Here is a 21,593-nt window from a genome sequence, read left to right as displayed (position 1 = left end):
AGTTCTCGTATTCGCCGCGATACAGGATGCAGTCGTTAGGACATGCGTGAATCTTCTGCACGTCCAATCCAAGAGGGCAAACCATCTTTTTAGCTTCGTATGTTGTTGACGGCAGCTCATTACCCTCAGGAAGCATGTTCTTTACAATCTTTAATAGCTCACCAAATCCCTTATCGGTTACACCATTAGTTGCCTTCCATTTCAGCATCTCCAGCGTGGTACCCAACTTCTTTTGCTCCGGTTTGCAATTAGGGAACAACGGCCTTTTGTGATCCTCCAACATCTTCTCGAACTTTAATGCCTCCTTCACAGTTTCACTGTCTTTCTGTGCATCAAGCAACGCCTGACCTAGCTCGTCAGGTGGCTCCTCTTGTGCAACATTTGCTTCACCCTCGTCCATTGGTTCATCTTGAAAGCCACCTGCTTCATGAACCCATGCCCAATCTGGAAGATTGTTATCACCATCGTCATCTACTTCATTATCTTCCATCATAACTCCAACTTCGCCGTGTTTAGTCCAAAGGCTATAGTTACTCATGAAACCATTCAAGGCCAGGTGATTCCATAGAGTATCTCTTTTTCGGAATTCCTTTTTATTTTCGCAAATACTGCATGGACAACACATTAAACCCTTTGGCGACCTATTTGCCATTGCCGCCTTGAGAAAAGAATCTAAACCCTGAATCCACGCCGAGGTGCTCCGGCTTCCGTGCATCCATTGCCGGTCCATCTGTACAAATTAAAAAAAATCATGCTCATTATCCCTATAAAGTAAAAACAGGTTACTATGAAGTAATTCAAAAATAAATGTAAATGTGTCATAGGCCACCTATCTAGTAAATTTAAACTAAATAGCAAAATAAATTGGCACAATAACATATACACATGTCACCATGAAATAATTCAAAAAAAAACATTCTAAATGTGTGATAGTCAAACTATATAGTAATCATTCTCTAAAAAGCAACAAATCAATTCTACCTTGCTCAAATTAATGAACAAATTAATAAATCATGCCCATTTTCCCTCATCCTTAAAATCCTTAAAATTTTGCATAATAACATATATACATGTCCCCGTGAAATAATTCAAAAAAAATCATTCTAAATGTGTCATAGTCAAACTATCTAGAAAACCTTCTCTAAAAAGTAACAAATTGATTCTATTTTGCTCAAATTAATGAACAAATCGGAAAATTATGCTCATTTTTCCTCAACCCTAAAATCACTATTTTCTTTATCTAGAAAGCATGAAACAAAAAATAAACACCGTGAAAGAAGAGTGAAAGAAGCTACTAACTTTTGGTGCACTTGGATGGGTGAAATCCTCACAAATTTGGAGGGAAATGGGCAGCACCTCTCCTCTAACACGCCATGAGAGAGGAGGAGCTCGGCCAAATGAAATGGTCGGGCTGGGGAAGAAGGAGTGCCTGTTATGCGGGGCAAGTTAGTGCCGGTTGGTGGTTTTAGCCGGCACTAAGTGTGTACGTTTAGTGCCGGCTAAAACTACCAGCCGGCACTAATATGCAATTGACCAAGTTAGTGCCGGCTAGAGACCCCAGCCGGCACTAACGTGTCTTTTAACCGTTGTGGCAGACGGGCTGACCGTTGGGGGATGGCACGTTAGTGCCGGCTGGAGTTTCTAGCCGGCACTAAGGTGCCCGCTTTGTACGGTTCATGCACGTTAGTGCCGGCTCCTGATGGACCGGCACTAACGTGCTGGTACCAATGTACCATTCTCCAACAGTGAATAGATACAGATTGCTATTGATAATCAAGACTTTTAGTCCCGGTTGTGGAACCAGTATTGATAGCAGTTTGAACCCAGTACTAATATTGAGTTGTACTTTCGGTAGCTTGCTAGTGATTGAGTATTTCTCTAGTAGAGATATGTATCCACCTAAAAAATAATTATTACATATTAGTAAGCTCCCGTGCATATTAGGTTATAGGACAACTTATTGCTATAGTTAAATATGGAAACCGTAAGGAAAGTCCCAGCAATTATGATACCTACATAATAATTAACGTCCTGAAAATGCAGGGAACGTGGATGTGAAGTGTTCCCCAGATTTCGTAGTTTTTTGCTACAAGGTCTATACTCAATTTATTGAATTCTTAAGAACATGAACATCGGTACAAAATGTCTTAGTTTCTTCTTCGATCTGGTTTGTTCTGAATGCATCCGAGTCTTTGTCCTTCTGGTAATATATATGATCACACTACAAAAGACCAGGTCTATAATAGCTTCACAAGAACGATTGGCAACGTGGTAGGTAACTGATACATACAGAGTCTCAAGGCTCCTCATTGTACTAGCTCTTCCATCCACCTCAAAAGTATTGGGATGAAAAAGATCCGGTACCTACACTAGCATTGGTACCGGATCTTCTTCGTGCTAGTACTTTTGTGATGGATCTTTGACTTGTTTTCTGGTAGGGTCAAGATATTGCTGTTATGATTTTGAAATAATGTTGCAGCAATGAATAACCCTCCTGTTGCTAGATGAAGTTTTGCCGAAGGATGTTACATGAAACACGATGCAATAAATTGGTAGGAATTTCCGGTCCTAAACTATCGACGTTAATTAGAGGCACTTTCGTGCATGTGTTTTGATATTATAAATGTTTGTGGCTTTTACCGATCAATATTAATTTCACTGGCTAAAAAAATATAGAGAACTTTGAGCAAAAGTACAACGACGGCTTAATATAATCGACTACATATGCATCCGCGTTCAAACAAGTCACGGCTTAAACGTAGAATTGGACCGGAAACAATAATATAACTGGGGAATAAGTACTCAATTCGTTTATTATTGCATCAGAAAAGTCTTAAATCATTGTTCCTTACATTTGATCGAGTATTAAGAAATTGTTCTCCAATCATACATCTAATATAATTAATCCGACTAAAATGACCTAATCACGACCATGGCCGTGCAAGATGCCAACTGTAACGAACATGGCACCATTTATGCCATTTTGAGTGATTTTGGTGATCGAATGACAACACAACACTTGGACTAACATGATTGTTAAGATGACCATTCTCAGGCTTTTAGGTTCAACTGATGACAAAGAAAAAGAGAAGATAGGCATAGCAAGGCCCGAAGGGCCGCCCCTACGGGGGTTCCGCTACCCGGTCGGAAGCACCGGAAGAACCGACGCATGAAGCATCGGTGCATCCGATGGTTGTCGGAAGAACCGACGCCATGGCAGAAGGAAATCAAAGCCAAGTCAGCTTATGGGCACCGGATGAACCGACGGGTCAAAAAGGGGCATCGGTGCATTGGGCGTCCTATGTTCCAGAGACGATGTCAAGAGCCCAGGAGAAGATTCTTCAGCACCGGTTGAACCGGTGAAGTATCGGTGCATACCATCGGTGTAATGACGTCAGCTGTCAGGAGAAGATCCTTGAGCACCGGATGAACCGGTGATGCATCGGAACAAAGCATCGGTTCAACCGGTGGTCACTGTGTCAGTTGTCAGGAGTTTAACGGCTACTTCAGTTTAGGAGTGACCGGAAGAACCGACGCTACCCCGCCAGAGGCATCGGTTCTTCCGGTGATACGCAGATTTTCTGCTGACCGTTGGAGCAACGGCTACAAGACTTGGTGGCCTATATATACGCCTCACACCGGCCATTTGAAGATTGCTGGAGTTGCTGGACATCCCACAAACACCCAAGAACATCTCCAAGCCATACAAAAGCATCAATATCATATCCTTAGCCCTTATCACACTTTGAGAGTGTTGTGTAAAGGATTAGCTCTTAGTGAGGGAGATTGCAAGGCTTCGAGCCTTTGTGCTGTGGTTCATTAGCGAACCAAAACAAGAGCTTGGTGCGCCGGCACCTTGGAGCGTGAAGCTCGCCGGCAACGTCATCGACCCTCCGACTTGGTGTGGAGCGGCGATGACATCTTTGTGCGGGGGACGTGGAGACCCCCATCCTTTGTGGAGAAGCTCCTTAGTGGAACCCGGGGCCAAGGTGACCGTGATTGTGTTCACGGAAGAGACTTGGTGACCGAGTAGCAATACTCTTAGTGAGTGCTACAACAATATGGATGTAGGTGTGCCTTTGTGGCTAACCGAACCACGGGATAAACACTCGCGTCAAGAGTTTGCTATCTCCTATCCCGCTCTTTAAGCTTCCGCATTACATACTAGCAATTTGTGTGCCTTTACTTTTATAGAATAGTTTCTTGATAGGAAAGGCTATAGGTTGCTAAACTCTTTTGGGATAGGAGTTTTCACACTAGAACAACTTAGTTGCACATCTAGATAGCATGTTTTAGTTTAAGTTTTGTGCAAACTAGTTGGAGTTATAGATCTAAGTTTTTATTAGTGCCTAATTCACCCCTTACCTTTCTTAGGCTAGAGCACCCGATCACTTTCACCAACCATTTGCTCAATCATGGCATCAACAAGGTTGGCCCGATTGGCAACCTCTCGCACCTGATTCAGCGCCATCTCCTTCAACTTGTCGTCCAAGAAGATGTTCTCCCAGCAGTCCAGGGCCGCTTCGCTCAACCTGCAGGTCCCGCACGGCCGCACTCCATGTAGTTGTAGAAGCGCAGGTTGCCGTCGCCGCCGCCGCCGCCCGGCTTGTACTCCTGCAACATGGGGCGGCACTTCGGCACGGCGCCGTAGTCCAGCCGGCAGAAATGCACGGTGAGCGCCATGTCCTTCCTCTTCCCCACCGGCACGGCGGCGAGCCTGGCGTCGGCATCGGCGGCGCCGCGCTGGAGGAGGTCCATGGCCACCAGCGCCAGGTCGCGCGCGTGCGTGGCCGCCGCGCTCCGCTTGTCCGACCGGAGCGTGGACACGCAGTACTCCATGGTCAGGTGCGGCTCGTAGCTCAGGCGCGTGGCGTTCGCGCACGCCTCCGCCACGATGTCCGCCTTGACATTACTGGTTCCCTGATGATGATGGCCGCCGGCGACCGGGCGGCCGTCCGCCGGATGGCCGGTGAGGAAGGCCAAGGCAAAGATCAGCCAGAGCAGTGCGGCACCAGCAGCGGAGGTGGTCGTTGCTGCTGCCATCGTGGATGCATAAGAGGAACGCGGATAATTTTCTGAAATTCCTTATTTCAGAATGAACAACTCATACCCAGCACTGACAATGCAACTACAGATACCTCCAGATGAATATGTGTATTCACCATATTGAACATTTCAGCTGCTTCTAGCTTCTCTATTCCTTAATTAATCACCATAATCAAAAGCTTGGAACCAAATGTATACTTCATTTGAAAATAGTGATGGATGATTAGTTTTTTCATGTCTGCAAATGGATCCTGAAGAGCAACCAGGCATTATTCATGTTTTGTCCACTTACTGTGTACTGTTGGTGCATAAGAAACTATAGCAACTGATGAAATGCTCGTCGCTTGCTTTATTTCAAATAAACTTTGTATTACTTATTAAATAAATGACAGATCAAGGTAGATCTCCAACCAACATGATTCTTGTCCACTCCACACCTCGATATATTTTCATGCTCCCTATTGGCTCCTATTATATATCTGTCCTCATGCATCTCCTCTCCTTCAGAAAACTTGTCCATACTCATCTCCTTGAATGCTTACGTCACTGGAAACTTATTCATCTAATAGGTGTGGAAGGCATCAGGAAACTGCAAAAAAGAAAGAAATCTTCCCCCAGCCAATAAAATAGAGGTAAACGAAGGGCTTGTGTGTGGTGAGCCTAGATTTCAGCAACCACATGCATCATGGCCACAAATTCTCTCTAGCTATCCTTGTGAAAGAGAGGTAGGAGATTGTTCAGAGGCAAATGCAATTGGCCAATTATGATTGACAGTTTGAGTCACTCGAAGCATATCCATGCAGTTTGGATATATTTCGTGCCATCTAAATTACTTCCAACCAAAAAAGTTTCAACTACATAGCTATAAAATCATACAATTTTCATATAAAGCTTTCTCCATTTCCGAGTTCGTGCAAAAAAAATTAATTTTCTAGTACAGGGTGAAATCAAATTCAAAAGGCAGGAAATGATCAGTGTTTGTTCTATACATAGAGCCAGCATGCATAATCCTGAGAGTATCCGTGCCGGCTTGTTTATACAAGCCATCGTGTGGATGACTAATCCGCGCCTGCTCATTTAAGGATGAATAAGCTGATGAGTCACTACTAGAAAACTATGTCATCCATCCATCACAACTATACTGGAGGAAATTGTAGATGGTACTGATGCTACCTCTAGTACAAGGTCCAATTCCCATCGGTATTTTTACGGTGATTAAAAGATCATGCTGGCTTTTAATTTGGTAACACCAACAAATAAACATATATATATATATTAGTATTGGTTGGTGTTACCATCCGGTACTAAAGGGTGCTCCACGTGTGAAATCAAAAGGAAATCATCTGTGTTTCAATCAGATTTGCTGTGATTTTGATATGGTAAGAAAGGTACGCACGAGACAATATGTCTCGGGTTCGAATTCTATTCATCGCATGAGCGTATACTTCACGAGACTTGTGATTTAGTACATGCATGATGGAAATAGTTTTTTGTAATTATTTTGGATGTCTTACCTTTTAGTATCAGGTGATGCAATAGATACTAATTGGTATTGATAATCAAGACTTTAGTCTCCATTGTGGAACCTGTATTGATAGCAGTTTGAACCCAGTACTAATGTGGTTTTTTCCGGTAGTGAGTATTTATCTAGTAGAGATGTCTCCACCTAAAAGTAAATATTACATATTAATAAGCTCCCGTGCATATCAGGTTAGGGTAGTCGCAACACTCCACCTCAGCTGATTTTCATAGCATTATTTAATAAGGTGCCATGTAAGCAAAAAGATGATGTGGCACATGATTTAATGAAGAGGAAGAAGAAAATTTGGAGAAACCGTTTCTCATACAGGAAACGGTGTTAACACAGGAACCGAGCTGAGGAAACCGGCCGACCTGCATTGGGGGTGAGGGGAGTCTCTTCCCCACAAGTTCATGGGACCCACCGCTTTCCATGCCGTGGAGAGCTAGGATTTGCCGTGCTAGCCCACTGCTGATGTCGGCGCCAGCCCAAAGTGGCTCACGGTGGTTTCGCTGGAGCTTGACGCTGCCATACACGCGTGCTCACGCCGGCTGCCAGACCTTGCTGTTTGCGAGTGCTGATGCAGAGTGGAATCAAGTAATGATTAGTGGCTGCCTGTACAGATTTGGAGATAGTGTTGTTGCTTACATGTCAATTGAACCAGAGAGGACTAGAGGAGTTTCCATGGATCACTGAATTGGATTCGGAGGAGGAAGTGGTGGGAGATGAGGCGAAGCAAGCTCTTCATGGTCATGGCACTGGAGAGAGAAAAGAGAGGAAGTGAGGGATCTTTACTGCATATGAGGTTGTACAACCTAGAGTGCAATTTACTCATTAGTGTTTTTCATTTCTGCAACAGGTCCTATAGAGCAACTAGGCATTATTCATGTTTTGTCCACTTACTATGTACTGTCAGTGCACAAAAAATAACTATACGTACTGATGAAATGCTCGTCAATTTCTTTTTATTTCAAAGCAACTTATTTGTATTAAATGACTGATCAAGGTGGGATCTCCAGGTTCCTGCCAACATGATTCTTGTCCACTCCACACCTCGATATATTGCTGCCTGCTGGCTCCCATTATGTGCCCTTATGCATCTCCTCTCTTGCCCATACTATAATCTCCTTGAACGCTAACATCACTAGAAATTCATCTAGGCATCAGGAAATTGCAAAGAACATAGAAATCTTCACCCAGCCAACAAAAGAGAGGTAAATGAAGGGCTTGTGTGTTGTGATCCTACATTTTGGCAACTACGAAACCATGGATACTGATATCTTGGCAGCATTCCGAGTAACTCCTCAGCCGGGGGTTCTGCCTGAAGAAGTAGGGGCTGCAGTAGCTGCGGAATTTTCTACTACTACATGGACAATTGTTTGGACTATTGGACTTACCAGTTTTGATCGTTATCCATCATGGCCACAAACTCTCCCTGGATATCATTGTGAAAGAGAGGCATGAGATTCTCTGGATGCAATTGCAAAAAAATTATGAATTTATGAGTGCAATGGTGAAATCAAATTCCAAAGGCACAAAAATATTTGATTATTGTCTGTTCTATATAGAGCCAGCATGTATATATAATCCTAAGAGGATCCGTGCCGGCTCATTTACAAGCCAACATGCAGTACTAGAAAACAGGCCATTGGTCGACCCCAAAAGTACCGAAATCAAGATGACCCGGTACTAATTCTAACATTAGTACCGGGTCATCTTTGTTCTGGTACTTTTGAGGTGGAGGAAAGGTCCAGGAATCCTTTTAGTACTAGGTGGTAACACCACTCGGTACCAAAGGCTAGACATTGGTACCGGGTGGTGTGACCACTCGGTACTAATAGGTCCTCCCACATCAGTACCGGGTGGAAACACTACCCGGTACCTATGTCTAGCCTTTGGTACCAGGTGGTATTTATTTCCCGGTTCCAAAGGTGCTCCATATGTTACTTTAACAGAAAAATATCTCCTTCTCAACCACAATTGCTATGTAGGTGAGATGGTAAACGAGCTATACGGGACACACGAGGTCATGGGTTCGAATCCCGACCACTGCATGCACGCATATTTTCTTTTTCTGCAAAGTGCACAGACCCCTTTAGTACTGGGTCATCCACCCCGTGTTAGTGCCTCTGACCTTTAGTCTCGGATGCCTAGTACCAGTTGTAAAAACCGGTACCAAAGCCCATTCTCAACCGGTGCCTATAGCACCTTTTAAGGCTGATATGAATAAGCTGGTGAGTCACTACTTGAGAACTAGTCATCTATCCATCACAAATATACCGGTTGAAATTGTAGTGGGTATTATGCTAGCTCTAGTACTGGGTCCAATTGCCACCGGTATATTTGTGGTGATTAAAAGATCAAGGAGGCTTGTAATACCAGTTGGTATGTAGCACTAACAACTAAAACACACATATTAGTATCAGTTAGTGTTACTACCAAGTACTAATATAAAGGGTGCTCCACGGGTGAAATCAAAAGGAAATCATCTGTCTTTCAATCAGATGTGCTGTGTTATTGAGATGGTAAGAAAGGTATGCCCAAAACAATAGGTCCTGGTTTTGAATTCTATGCATCGCATGTGCGTATATTTCACGTGACTTGTGACTTATATGTTAGATGTGACATATTAGTAAGCTCCCGTGCATATTAGGTTATAGGACAACTTATTGCTATAGGTAAATATGGAAACTGTAAGGAAAGTCCCAGCAATTATGATACCTACATAATAATTAACGTCCTGAAAATGCAGGGAACGTGGATGTGAAGTGTTCCCCAGATTTCGTAGTTTTTTGCTACAAGGTCTATACTCAATTTATTGAATTCTTAAGAACATGAACATCGGTACAAAATGTCTTAGTTTCTTCTTCGATCTGGTTTGTTCTGAATGCATCCGAGTCTTTGTCCTTCTGGTAATATATATGATCACACTACAAAAGACCAGGTCTATAATAGCTTCACAAGAACGATTGGCAACGTGGTAGGTAACTGATACATACAGAGTCTCAAGGCTCCTCATTGTACTAGCTCTTCCATCCACCTCAAAAGTATTGGGATGAAAAAGATCCGGTACCTACACTAGCATTGGTACCGGATCTTCTTCGTGCTAGTACTTTTGTGATGGATCTTTGACTTGTTTTCTGGTAGGGTCAAGATATTGCTGTTATGATTTTGAAATAATGTTGCAGCAATGAATAACCCTCCTGTTGCTAGATGAAGTTTTGCCGAAGGATGTTACATGAAACACGATGCAATAAATTGGTAGGAATTTCCGGTCCTAAACTATCGACGTTAATTAGAGGCACTTTCGTGCATGTGTTTTGATATTATAAATGTTTGTGGCTTTTACCGATCAATATTAATTTCACTGGCTAAAAAAATATAGAGAACTTTGAGCAAAAGTACAACGACGGCTTAATATAATCGACTACATATGCATCCGCGTTCAAACAAGTCACGGCTTAAACGTAGAATTGGACCGGAAACAATAATATAACTGGGGAATAAGTACTCAATTCGTTTATTATTGCATCAGAAAAGTCTTAAATCATTGTTCCTTACATTTGATCGAGTATTAAGAAATTGTTCTCCAATCATACATCTAATATAATTAATCCGACTAAAATGACCTAATCACGACCATGGCCGTGCAAGATGCCAACTGTAACGAACATGGCACCATTTATGCCATTTTGAGTGATTTTGGTGATCGAATGACAACACAACACTTGGACTAACATGATTGTTAAGATGACCATTCTCAGGCTTTTAGGTTCAACTGATGACAAAGAAAAAGAGAAGATAGGCATAGCAAGGCCCGAAGGGCCGCCCCTACGGGGGTTCCGCTACCCGGTCGGAAGCACCGGAAGAACCGACGCATGAAGCATCGGTGCATCCGATGGTTGTCGGAAGAACCGACGCCATGGCAGAAGGAAATCAAAGCCAAGTCAGCTTATGGGCACCGGATGAACCGACGGGTCAAAAAGGGGCATCGGTGCATTGGGCGTCCTATGTTCCAGAGACGATGTCAAGAGCCCAGGAGAAGATTCTTCAGCACCGGTTGAACCGGTGAAGTATCGGTGCATACCATCGGTGTAATGACGTCAGCTGTCAGGAGAAGATCCTTGAGCACCGGATGAACCGGTGATGCATCGGAACAAAGCATCGGTTCAACCGGTGGTCACTGTGTCAGTTGTCAGGAGTTTAACGGCTACTTCAGTTTAGGAGTGACCGGAAGAACCGACGCTACCCCGCCAGAGGCATCGGTTCTTCCGGTGATACGCAGATTTTCTGCTGACCGTTGGAGCAACGGCTACAAGACTTGGTGGCCTATATATACGCCTCACACCGGCCATTTGAAGATTGCTGGAGTTGCTGGACATCCCACAAACACCCAAGAACATCTCCAAGCCATACAAAAGCATCAATATCATATCCTTAGCCCTTATCACACTTTGAGAGTGTTGTGTAAAGGATTAGCTCTTAGTGAGGGAGATTGCAAGGCTTCGAGCCTTTGTGCTGTGGTTCATTAGCGAACCAAAACAAGAGCTTGGTGCGCCGGCACCTTGGAGCGTGAAGCTCGCCGGCAACGTCATCGACCCTCCGACTTGGTGTGGAGCGGCGATGACATCTTTGTGCGGGGGACGTGGAGACCCCCATCCTTTGTGGAGAAGCTCCTTAGTGGAACCCGGGGCCAAGGTGACCGTGATTGTGTTCACGGAAGAGACTTGGTGACCGAGTAGCAATACTCTTAGTGAGTGCTACAACAATATGGATGTAGGTGTGCCTTTGTGGCTAACCGAACCACGGGATAAACACTCGCGTCAAGAGTTTGCTATCTCCTATCCCGCTCTTTAAGCTTCCGCATTACATACTAGCAATTTGTGTGCCTTTACTTTTATAGAATAGTTTCTTGATAGGAAAGGCTATAGATTGCTAAACTCTTTTGGGATAGGAGTTTTCACACTAGAACAACTTAGTTGCACATCTAGATAGCATGTTTTAGTTTAAGTTTTGTGCAAACTAGTTGGAGTTATAGATCTAAGTTTTTATTAGTGCCTAATTCACCCCTTACCTTTCTTAGGCTAGAGCACCCGATCACTTTCACCAACCATTTGCTCAATCATGGCATCAACAAGGTTGGCCCGATTGGCAACCTCTCGCACCTGATTCAGCGCCATCTCCTTCAACTTGTCGTCCAAGAAGATGTTCTCCCAGCAGTCCAGGGCCGCTTCGCTCAACCTGCAGGTCCCGCACGGCCGCACTCCATGTAGTTGTAGAAGCGCAAGTTGCCGTCGCCGCCGCCGCCGCCGCCCGGCTTGTACTCCTGCAACATGGGGCGGCACTTCGGCACGGCGCCGTAGTCCAGCCGGCAGAAATGCACGGTGAGCGCCATGTCCTTCCTCTTCCCCACCGGCACGGCGGCGAGCCTGGCGTCGGCATCGGCGGCGCCGCGCTGGAGGAGGTCCATGGCCACCAGCGCCAGGTCGCGCGCGTGCGTGGCCGCCGCGCTCCGCTTGTCCGACCGGAGCGTGGACACGCAGTACTCCATGGTCAGGTGCGGCTCGTAGCTCAGGCGCGTGGCGTTCGCGCACGCCTCCGCCACGATGTCCGCCTTGACATTACTGGTTCCCTGATGATGATGGCCGCCGGCGACCGGGCGGCCGTCCGCCGGATGGCCGGTGAGGAAGGCCAAGGCAAGCTCAGCCAGAGCAGTGCGGCACCAGCAGCGGAGGTGGTCGTTGCTGCTGCCATCGTGGTGTTACCCACACTCTGCTAGCTGGGTTCTGCAGAGAGATTGGTGATGATGTCGCAGTGCGTGCAGGTCCATTATTACTTGTAGCTCGAATTTTCCATATGGTTGGATCCATCTACATTAGCCAAAGTAGTTAATGTGCAGCCCGCGGTACCAGGGTCACTACCGGAAACCGCGAGTTCGCCGTGTGCCTCAAGGTTTGCCGTGTGCTATTCATCGGGCACACGGCGAATAGCCAATTTACCGTGCGTAGAAAATAAAACACACGGCGAAAGAAAAACACACGGCGAACCCACAGTTCGCCGTGTGCTCTTGTACGGGCACACAGCGAAGCCACAATTCGCCGTGTGCAGCAGCCACGACACACGGCGAAGCAGGCTCCACGTGCGCCGGCCAACCACCGACGTTAACGGCCGCTCAACGCCATCACCCTTCGCCGTGCGCCAGAGGTTAGCACACGGCGAAAACAACTCTTTGCCGTGTGCCTCTGGGTAGCACACGGCGACGTGATGGCCATGTTAATGCGTGCCAAATGGCATGCGGACGTCGTGTCCTTTGCCGTGTGCTGGAGTTAGGCACACGGCAAAGGTAAGGGTTTGCCGTGTGCTAGGGTTAGGCACACGGCAAACATTTGATTTTGCCGTGTGCTTTCCCTTTTGCACACGGCAAAATAAAAGTAACAGCTCGTACCCACCGAAGTAACTCATGAATACAAATATTATGGATAAACACTTATAAATTATATAAATTCGAAACATGAACTAAAAATTATGAAATTTGTCATGATCTCATGTCATCATATATGGAGTCTCTGGTAAAAATATGGTTGGATTTTTCACTTTTTTCACCAACGCTGCTTACAAACTGTTGTTTCTCCGGAAAAGATCCATATACTTTTAAAGATTTAAGTTACGTGTGTATGCGTAATGATTTGCAAGTATTAATTTGAGTTCTAAACTTTTTATATGGCCAATACACCACATAAAAGTAGTTCATGTCCAATCATGACAATTTTCTGAATTTGTTTGCCATTTTTTGAATTTTTTTAGTATTATTACAATTAAAGTCGGAATATTCAAATTGAGATATACATGCATAGAAAAATACAAAATTTTGAAATAAGCACTTCTAGTGATATGTTTAGTTAATTTGATAATACTTTACAATGTACATTTCGTTAAATTTACATGCTTGGAAATCAACTTAGTTGAATTAATGGAAGAAAAGAAATAAGGTTTGCCGTGTGCCATATACTCGGCACACGGCAATGTAGTGATTGTGTCGTGTTTTTTTTTGCAAAGAATAATTTGAAATTGAAAATAAAAAAGATTGCTGTGTGTCCAAATTCAGGACACACGACGAACCGTGTGCCCTATTCTTCGATGTGTGTGTCAACACACGGCGAACTTGACACACACGGCGAACTATCGAGCACTTAGCCGTTTTCGGCCTGTGCCCGCTCACTCTCTCACTCCCTCTTCATCCCCGTCGACGCGCCGCCGCCCCCGCCCGACGCCCCCGGCTGTACGCGCCCCGGCCCCGCCGGACGCCCCCGGCCGCACGCGCCCCGGCGCCGCCGAGCCCCCCGCCCCGCCGGGTGAGGTGCCCGCCTCCACGCACTGTGCCTGCTGCCCTCCGCCGCGCCGCGCCGATCTGCGGGCTGGGCGCCGCGCCTGCTGGCCTCCACCGCCGGCCCCGCCGGAACTGCAGGCCGGGCGGCTAGCTGCTGCGTGCGGCGGGCCTGGTGCGTGCCACTGCAGTGCCCCCTCACCGGGGCATCGCCGGGGCCTCCTCACCAGGGCCACGGCGCTGTTCGTGGTCTTCTGCTTCGCCACCCCATCGAGCGCCGCGCTGCCGGACCTGCTGCGCGCCGCGGGCCTCATCTTCGATCTGCAGACTAGCTTGGTGAGGGTTACTAGACCGTGCGTTCTCAGCATTAGGAGAAGTAAATAGCATTTTTTTTTTGCTTATTTAGTTGCTTATTGGCTTGTTGCTTAATGACCTACGGTAGAGTTTGAACTAGTAAATTAATTTGGTCATCATCAGCTAGTAGTTTCATATCTCTGTATTTTCATATCTCTGTTTCACTGTTCCAAAATCTAGCTGAGAAAGATTTCCAATCCTTTCAATTCTTTCTGTCAGTGCGTGATATCTTTTCAATGCTGCAAGGCATACATGCATGGACAGCATATATGAGAGGCTCATCTACTCTCTATATTGTCTGATCTTTGGTGATGACAGCTGGAGGGATCAACAGACAAATATATGAGCCGCTGAAGCTCCGCTTGGACGCTGTGCAGGTCGATTTAGTTCACAATTGTTCATTTATGTATCTGAGCTTATTTGATTAGTTGAAAATGGAAATGGTAGGAGGTGAAGCTATCAAATTGTTTGTTATAGCATTACCAAACATGTTCTCACATTGTTTGTTATAGAATTAGTATAGGTTCTACAAACATATGTTTTTTGGAAATGTTTGAAAGAAGCAACTCATTGAAGTTTATTTTTCAGCTTCCTGTATGCATTTCTTTTGTTGACACTATTTTTCCTTTTGTTGACAAGGGAGGTTGTTTCACCATCCTCGACTCGTTCACTTCGCCGCACGCTGTCGTCGAGCTGCACCGACCGTAGGTGAGCATGTGTAGAAGACTCTGTTTTTGTATTCTATTCGTAGTTCACGTAAGCCGGTTATGCGTCTCCCGTTCGAAACAGATATGGTTGGAAATATGCAAATCCTTGCATATCTATGGCCGTATCTATTTCGAATTGTCCACGTTATTTGGACAGCTCGAGGATGCGTAGATGAGTTTAGTTTCCATGGTCCACTCCTATCGGAGACAGAGTTTCGGCAACATCTCCCCATTGTTCTCCGGATACCCAATCTCCTTGACAGGACGTGTATTTGGAGAGCAGCGGGGAGGAAAAAGGCAACACGCTATATATATATATATATAGCTAGCTCCTGTAAGCTTCTTGCTTTGCGATTTTTTTCGTTAACCAAGTTATATTTTTGGATAAAGTTTTTCCTTGCAACATTGAGTTGCTCTTTTTACATCTGATCCTTTACCTGCTTCGACCTCTCTACAGCGGTTGGATCTTTAAGCTCCTCTCATGAATTATAACTTGAGAACTTGATTTTTGTCTCCCCTGCAATTTACTATCTTATATTTTTTGCAGAATCTATCGGCGGTATCGAATACGCCAGAATTGTCGCCGGGCGTACAAAACATGTTGCCACCTCAGCTCAACGCCCCACTGCCATTCGACGACCCACCTCAGCCATGAACTTGTTAATTTGTGCCTCTATGGATGTAAACTTGATGATACTAGGAGGATTTTCAATAAAGATTTGTAGATTTGTAAACTAGTGAACTTAATTTATGCGTTGACTTGTGAATTTGTGGTTTGTCATGATATATATATATATATATATATATATATATATATATATATATATATATATTGCATGTGCTTGTTATTATATATGATCTATGATATATGGTTTGAGTGTTTACTTTAAACGTGAAAAAATAAAAAAACAGGTTGTTTCTGGTCACTTTGCCGTGTGCCAAGCCCATGGCACACGGCAAAGTGACCACAATTCGCCGTGTGCCAGGCGGTGGCACACGGCGAACTGACCAGCCTTTGCCGTGTGCCACGGGCCCACACGGTGAAGTATGCTGCCAGTTGGGCCCCCAACCAAGACTTCGCCGTGTGTCACACGGTAGGCACACGGCAAACCTCTCCCCTTCTCCGTGTGCCCAGGGCCTGCGGCACACGACGAAGTATCTAATCTTTGCCGTGTGTCACACGTTTAGCACACGGCAAAGTCGACCCCACCGCCGTCAAGTCCGGCCAACGCCGTTTGTTATCTTTATTTCGCCGTGTGCCATGAATAACACACGCCGAATGTTTTCGCCTTGTGCCCGATATATGACACACGGTGAACACCCTCTTCGCCGTGCCAGTGGCTGCCGTCGGCGCCTCGCCGTCGGCCACCCACGGCGAAGTTTTCGCCGTGTGCTAAATGGGCTTCGCCGTGTGCCCCTGGAACACGGCGAAATGAGGAAATCCGGTAGTGGGTGATGGATATCGATATCCACTGCATGCATTAATCTTGGAACTGGGTTTTAGGATATGCCGATGAGCAACATGAATTTCTTGGTAATCATAACCACGCAGACGTCAACAAGTTAATCATGGAATTGGATGCAGAAAACTGTTGGCCTTTGAAATAAATGCGCCATCGGACATGGAACTAAACTAGTGCATGGCGCGCGCTATCGTGCGCGTGTATAACTGTATTTGTATCGGGCTGTGAGTTTCTTGTTAGTGCAGCGTAAGTAATAACTTTAGCACGCGAATGCGAAGATAGTTTTCCTTTATAACGTTCGAGCATAAATTTTGAGAAGAGGCCAACAATTTTGTGGGAAGCCCATTCAACGGTTTGGAGCATAGATGAGTGTAGTATAGCTTGTGAACTGAACTGAAAGGTATGAATCATGTTTCATGGTGGGCCAGGCTGCCGGTGGGCCGAGAGGAGGGGGATAGATATGCGGCTACAATACTTTATTTATGAAAGTAGTGTCAGCATTAGAAATGATGTATTTGTGTGTCTTCATACATTTTTTTGTTACAAGAATAGGATCTCAAATTGTGGTGGGTAGTTGTGTAAGGTAAGGTTCTTTTTCAAAAATAATTATCTTAAATGCGGTATTCAAATTCTACGTATAGTGTTGCTCATGTAGAGGTAACGAATAGAATGGGCTATGGTCTGATTTAGGTAAAATCTGAGGGTGTTCCTTAGAAATTCCTGTGAGAAGAGTAGGACGGTGGGTTGATTTTATGAAAATTTATGGTTTTTTTTGTAAATTTACATAAATCGGGAAGGTTGTTGCGGGTTGATTTTACATAAAATGACCGGGACTCGCACGATCTGGACCGTCTGGCCAGCCGATCCGATGGCTGGAAACCGCAGACGACGTGGACAGCCTCCCTTTGCGCCTTGGTGGAAACCGCAGAAATCTTAAGGCATTTTAATTTGAACCGAGACTGGTGTGGCATTTTTACATGATGGAACAAACAAAAGCATACAATCTATAAAGCAACAATTTATGGTCATACAAAAAAGATTAGCATATATATGGTAGACCAATGATACGCATTATCATGCATACACCACTCTCCATTATGATATATACTACGAATATATAAATCCTTACCTATGCTGGCTGCAATTGGTACTTGCTATCCAACCGGCAGTCTATGGGCCACATAAATCCTTAGCGCATAAAACTCCAATGTAAATCTAAGCCACAACCGTAACAGCACAATTGGGCCACTTAGGTCACCATCCCTACTATACTACTGTTTATCAACAAGCTACTAACCGACTAGGGCATTACACTGGCGAATTGATGAAGAAGCTAGTGAAGATTATTGTCGCGGTGGTAATAGTGTAATATATATAAGGTGTGCTTGTGGGTGAGACCCATGGTGTTGTTCACCATGTGCCCTAGAGAGGCAAGTGACAGCAATTTAAGTTACTATTACAGAAAATGTTTGTAGAGGTCGGTAAAATGGCATTTGTAAGGGTGGGCTGATGGTCCAATCCTGTTTTTTGCAGCTAAAAGTATACAGAGCATTTGTAGGGGAAGATTCCCGCCCTGGTGATAGTTTTCTGGGGGTAGATGATAAGAGTGGTCTGCTCCTGCAAATGCCTTCTACAAGGTAGATCTCACTATCAACTGCCTCTAATCTGGTAATAGTTTTTCCGGGGCGTCTCATATATAGCCTCGTCCACCCCTTCTAGTTACCTCATCAGGGGCGGGTGATGGCATGGTATGCTCCTACAAAGGCTCCCCTAAATGTTTAAAAAGGTGCTTCCAGCCAATTATTTAAAATATTTGCGGTAAAATTTTGGTTCCCGCCAAATTAGAGCATTAATGTGATCACAATTTCCATCAAATATCATAATAATTCATTAGCACATATAATATATTGATTATACATAAACTAAAAAGGTTACATTACAAAACTAAACTACATGAAACATTTTGATATATACAATAGCCACACCCATTTGCTTCCTTGCCTAACAGTACTAGTAACTCAAGTCTCCACCTTTGATTCTGCATGCCACTTAGGAAGAGGAAAATATTTGTCTTCCAGTGCTAAGTCATATATCGGGTCGTAGAAGGTGCCCATGGAGTTGACAATCTCATGCAGTGTGAATTGGCACAAGTCAGCAACAATATTGTGAAGTTTCTTCTCTTGGATTTAGTGGTTACATAATGGGGTTGGATGGAAATCCAATAAAGATGGGGAAATCAAGTGTTAGGGAGGGGTGCAAAACCAACACAAATGTATATATACATATAAAGCTATGATCGAAATTTTAACTTGCTTTATTGGGGGTCTGTGGTGCACCTTCCATGAACCCTAAGGAACTCACACACGTATATGGATCTGGAAGAAAACGGATGGAAAAATAATTGGCATTTCCATCTGTTCGGGTAAATGGAAATGGGACAGAAAGCTCCCGGAAATAGGATGGGAAATGGGATAGGGCGACCGGGAATGGGATCGCGAATGGGATAGGGTATAAATAAATCTTGCTTGTATTTGTGGGATCCCGGGAATAATGGACCCGTATTTAACATATTTCAATTGATGCCAGGATAGGAACAATAACCCAAGTCCTCACTCCTCACTCCTCATCTAACTCATCTCAGCACAACGGGCCCAATCACCAGATCTATGTATCTCACGGTATATGGTGATATGCTTTTCTTAATTTTGTATGACATAAAGGAAGTCTTTGTAACTCTTTTCTAGGTAGTCCAACGAGTCAAATACGTGAAGTCTACCTTACTTCGGCATGAGCGATCGAGCTATAGCAGTCCGGTGATGGCTGCACAAATATAATTCATGATGAGTAGCATTGTGTATATAATTAAGCTCACAGGAATAAGTTAGACACACTTAAAGTTGTAGGGGTCCATGTGTAATCCGTATTTTGCCAGCATTGTAATATTATATTATCTATGCAAACCGTCACCTTCTTCCTTGATTGTTTTATAAAAACCTCCCCTCAATAAGCTAGTTTTTCCTTTTTCATCTCATTAAACGTTGCTAAAAAAACACTCCCATTAAACTTTTTCAATACGCTAGCTGGGGTCCATTAATTTGTAGTAGCTGGAAATTTCCATGGATCGATCCATCTACATTATCCAAAGTAGTTAATAATCTTAAGCCCACGGGGTTGGGGTGATGGATATATATATCGATATCTGCATTAAGCTCAGAACCGGCCGGGTAGTCGGATATGCCGAGAAAGAACTTGGATGTCCTCGATCGTAATAATAACCACGCAGATATGAACAAATTAGACATGAAACTGGATGCACAAAATTAACATTTAATACTATAAATATTCGGTCATTTATTTTTGTTGCTGCGAAATGCAGGTGACACTACTACAAAACAGGCCTTTGTTCCAGGCCATTTGTCCCGGCAGCCTTTGGGCCCGGGACAATAGGTGGCTTTTGTCCTGGGTCCAACGGCTAGCCGGGCCAGCGGGGGGACAGGGGCCTTTTGTCCCGGTTGGAGACACCAACCGGGACAAAAGTCCCCCATTTTGTCCCGGTTGGTGCCTCCAACCGGGACACAAGGCCTTGGGCCCCTTATCCCCTTCCCTCTCCCCCCGCCCGAGCCATTCAGCTCACTTGTTTTCTTGCTATTCTTGCTATTCTTGGCTCAGGATAGAGGAGTTCTTGTTCATTTCTTCACCACATTTGTGAAGATCTTTGATTCCCCGTCCATCCATCGGCGCTAATGGTTTGGGGCTTGTTTTTCTCTTCTTCATTGGCTTGTATAGCTCATTTCATGCTTTAGAAATAGAGAAAATGTGTAGCTAGCTCATTTCTTGGACATTTACCTAGCTAGATTGCATATGTAGGAATGATTTTTTTTTAGATTTAGATGAGTATGTGGATAGCAGAAATTTTTAGAATGAGTGTAGACACTTCATGTGATGTACTTGTATATATGACCATATTGTTGATAGTTGATTTTTTTATTCATGAATGAATTAATGAAATGAGTATATTAGAATTTTTTGTATTATGAATGGATTATTTTAACACTCTAGTAAATAGTAAATAATTTTTGCATTGTAATGGTAAGAATTTATAATTTTGTGGAAAATAAAGGTATTTTTCAGTAAAATATGGCTTCAGCAGCTGGAGGGAGTGGCGCCGGTGGGGGTGATCGTTGTCCTTCTGGAGAGAAGGGCACAACTCGAGTAGGTCGTCGGTCCAAAAAACCTAGTGCTTTTCATAGGGCAGCGCTCCGTTATTTAGAAAAAGAATATTGAGAATGCATGGCAAGGGACGAGGAACCTCCGTTTGATCTTGAGGATTTATTGCAGCGTTACGGTTCGTCACCACCAAACTCGGAGGTTTCAGCTCCGCCATCTTCTTCTGCACCAGCAAGAAATCCGTTAGAGCATTCTGCGTTCCAACACAAGGATGGTTGAAAACCTATGTGTTGTTGACCGAATTTTTAAGTTTCATGTATAGTACTCCTTTGTTAAGTTCTGTAATGGATTAAGTACTCCTTTTAATTAATCAAGATGTATGATGGATATTACATATCTTTTAATTATTCATGTTATGTTACATTTAGTTTAATTTAGGTTTGATATATTTTATTTATTCGATACGTGTAAAGAATTCAAATCGATTTATTTAAAATGCAGATGGACCGGCAATGGATGTACAATGCTGACCGGCATTCGAAAGAATTCATTGATGGCCTGCATTATTTTTTGTCTGTGGCTGAGGCAAACAAGCAGAATGGTTTTATGTGCTACCCGTGTGTTCATTGCAACAATAACAAGGATTACTCATCTTCAAGAATCCTACACAGCCACATTTTCGCAAATGGTTTCATGGAGAAGTATGTTTGTTGGACGAAGCACGGAGAACAGGGGGTTACCATGGAAGACAATGAAGAAGAAGATTTTGACGACCACTTTCCCGGGAATGCTGGAATCGGTGCATTCGAGGACGATATTCCCATGGAAGAGCCCGAAGTAGATGTAGCAGAAAATGATCCCAGCGACGATCTGGGGCAGGCATTGCACAATGTGCAGGCAAACTGTGAGAGTGAAACGGAGAGGTTGAAGTTCCAGAAGTTGTTAGAGGACCACCATAAGTTGTTGTACCCAGATTGTCAAAATGGATTGAAGAAACTTGGCACCACCTTGGA

The 21,593-nt window shown here is 44.3% G+C and overlaps 1 long non-coding RNA gene across 1 annotated transcript; it reads left to right on the top strand.

The window, feature by feature from the left end:
- The first annotated feature begins 13,909 nt into the window (after positions 1-13,909).
- On the top strand, positions 13,910-14,945 carry LOC120701533. The gene is made up of 3 exons (XR_005686145.1): positions 13,910-14,225; positions 14,562-14,620; positions 14,883-14,945. It is a non-coding gene; the product is annotated as an uncharacterized LOC120701533 (long non-coding RNA).
- The last annotated feature ends 6,648 nt before the right edge of the window (positions 14,946-21,593 follow it).

Source organism: Panicum virgatum, chromosome 3K (genome assembly GCF_016808335.1).
Source record: "Panicum virgatum strain AP13 chromosome 3K, P.virgatum_v5, whole genome shotgun sequence".
NCBI classification, from domain to species: domain Eukaryota; kingdom Viridiplantae; phylum Streptophyta; class Magnoliopsida; order Poales; family Poaceae; genus Panicum; species Panicum virgatum.
Note: the sequence above shows the minus strand (reverse complement) of the source record. Positions and strands in the feature narration are given on the sequence as shown.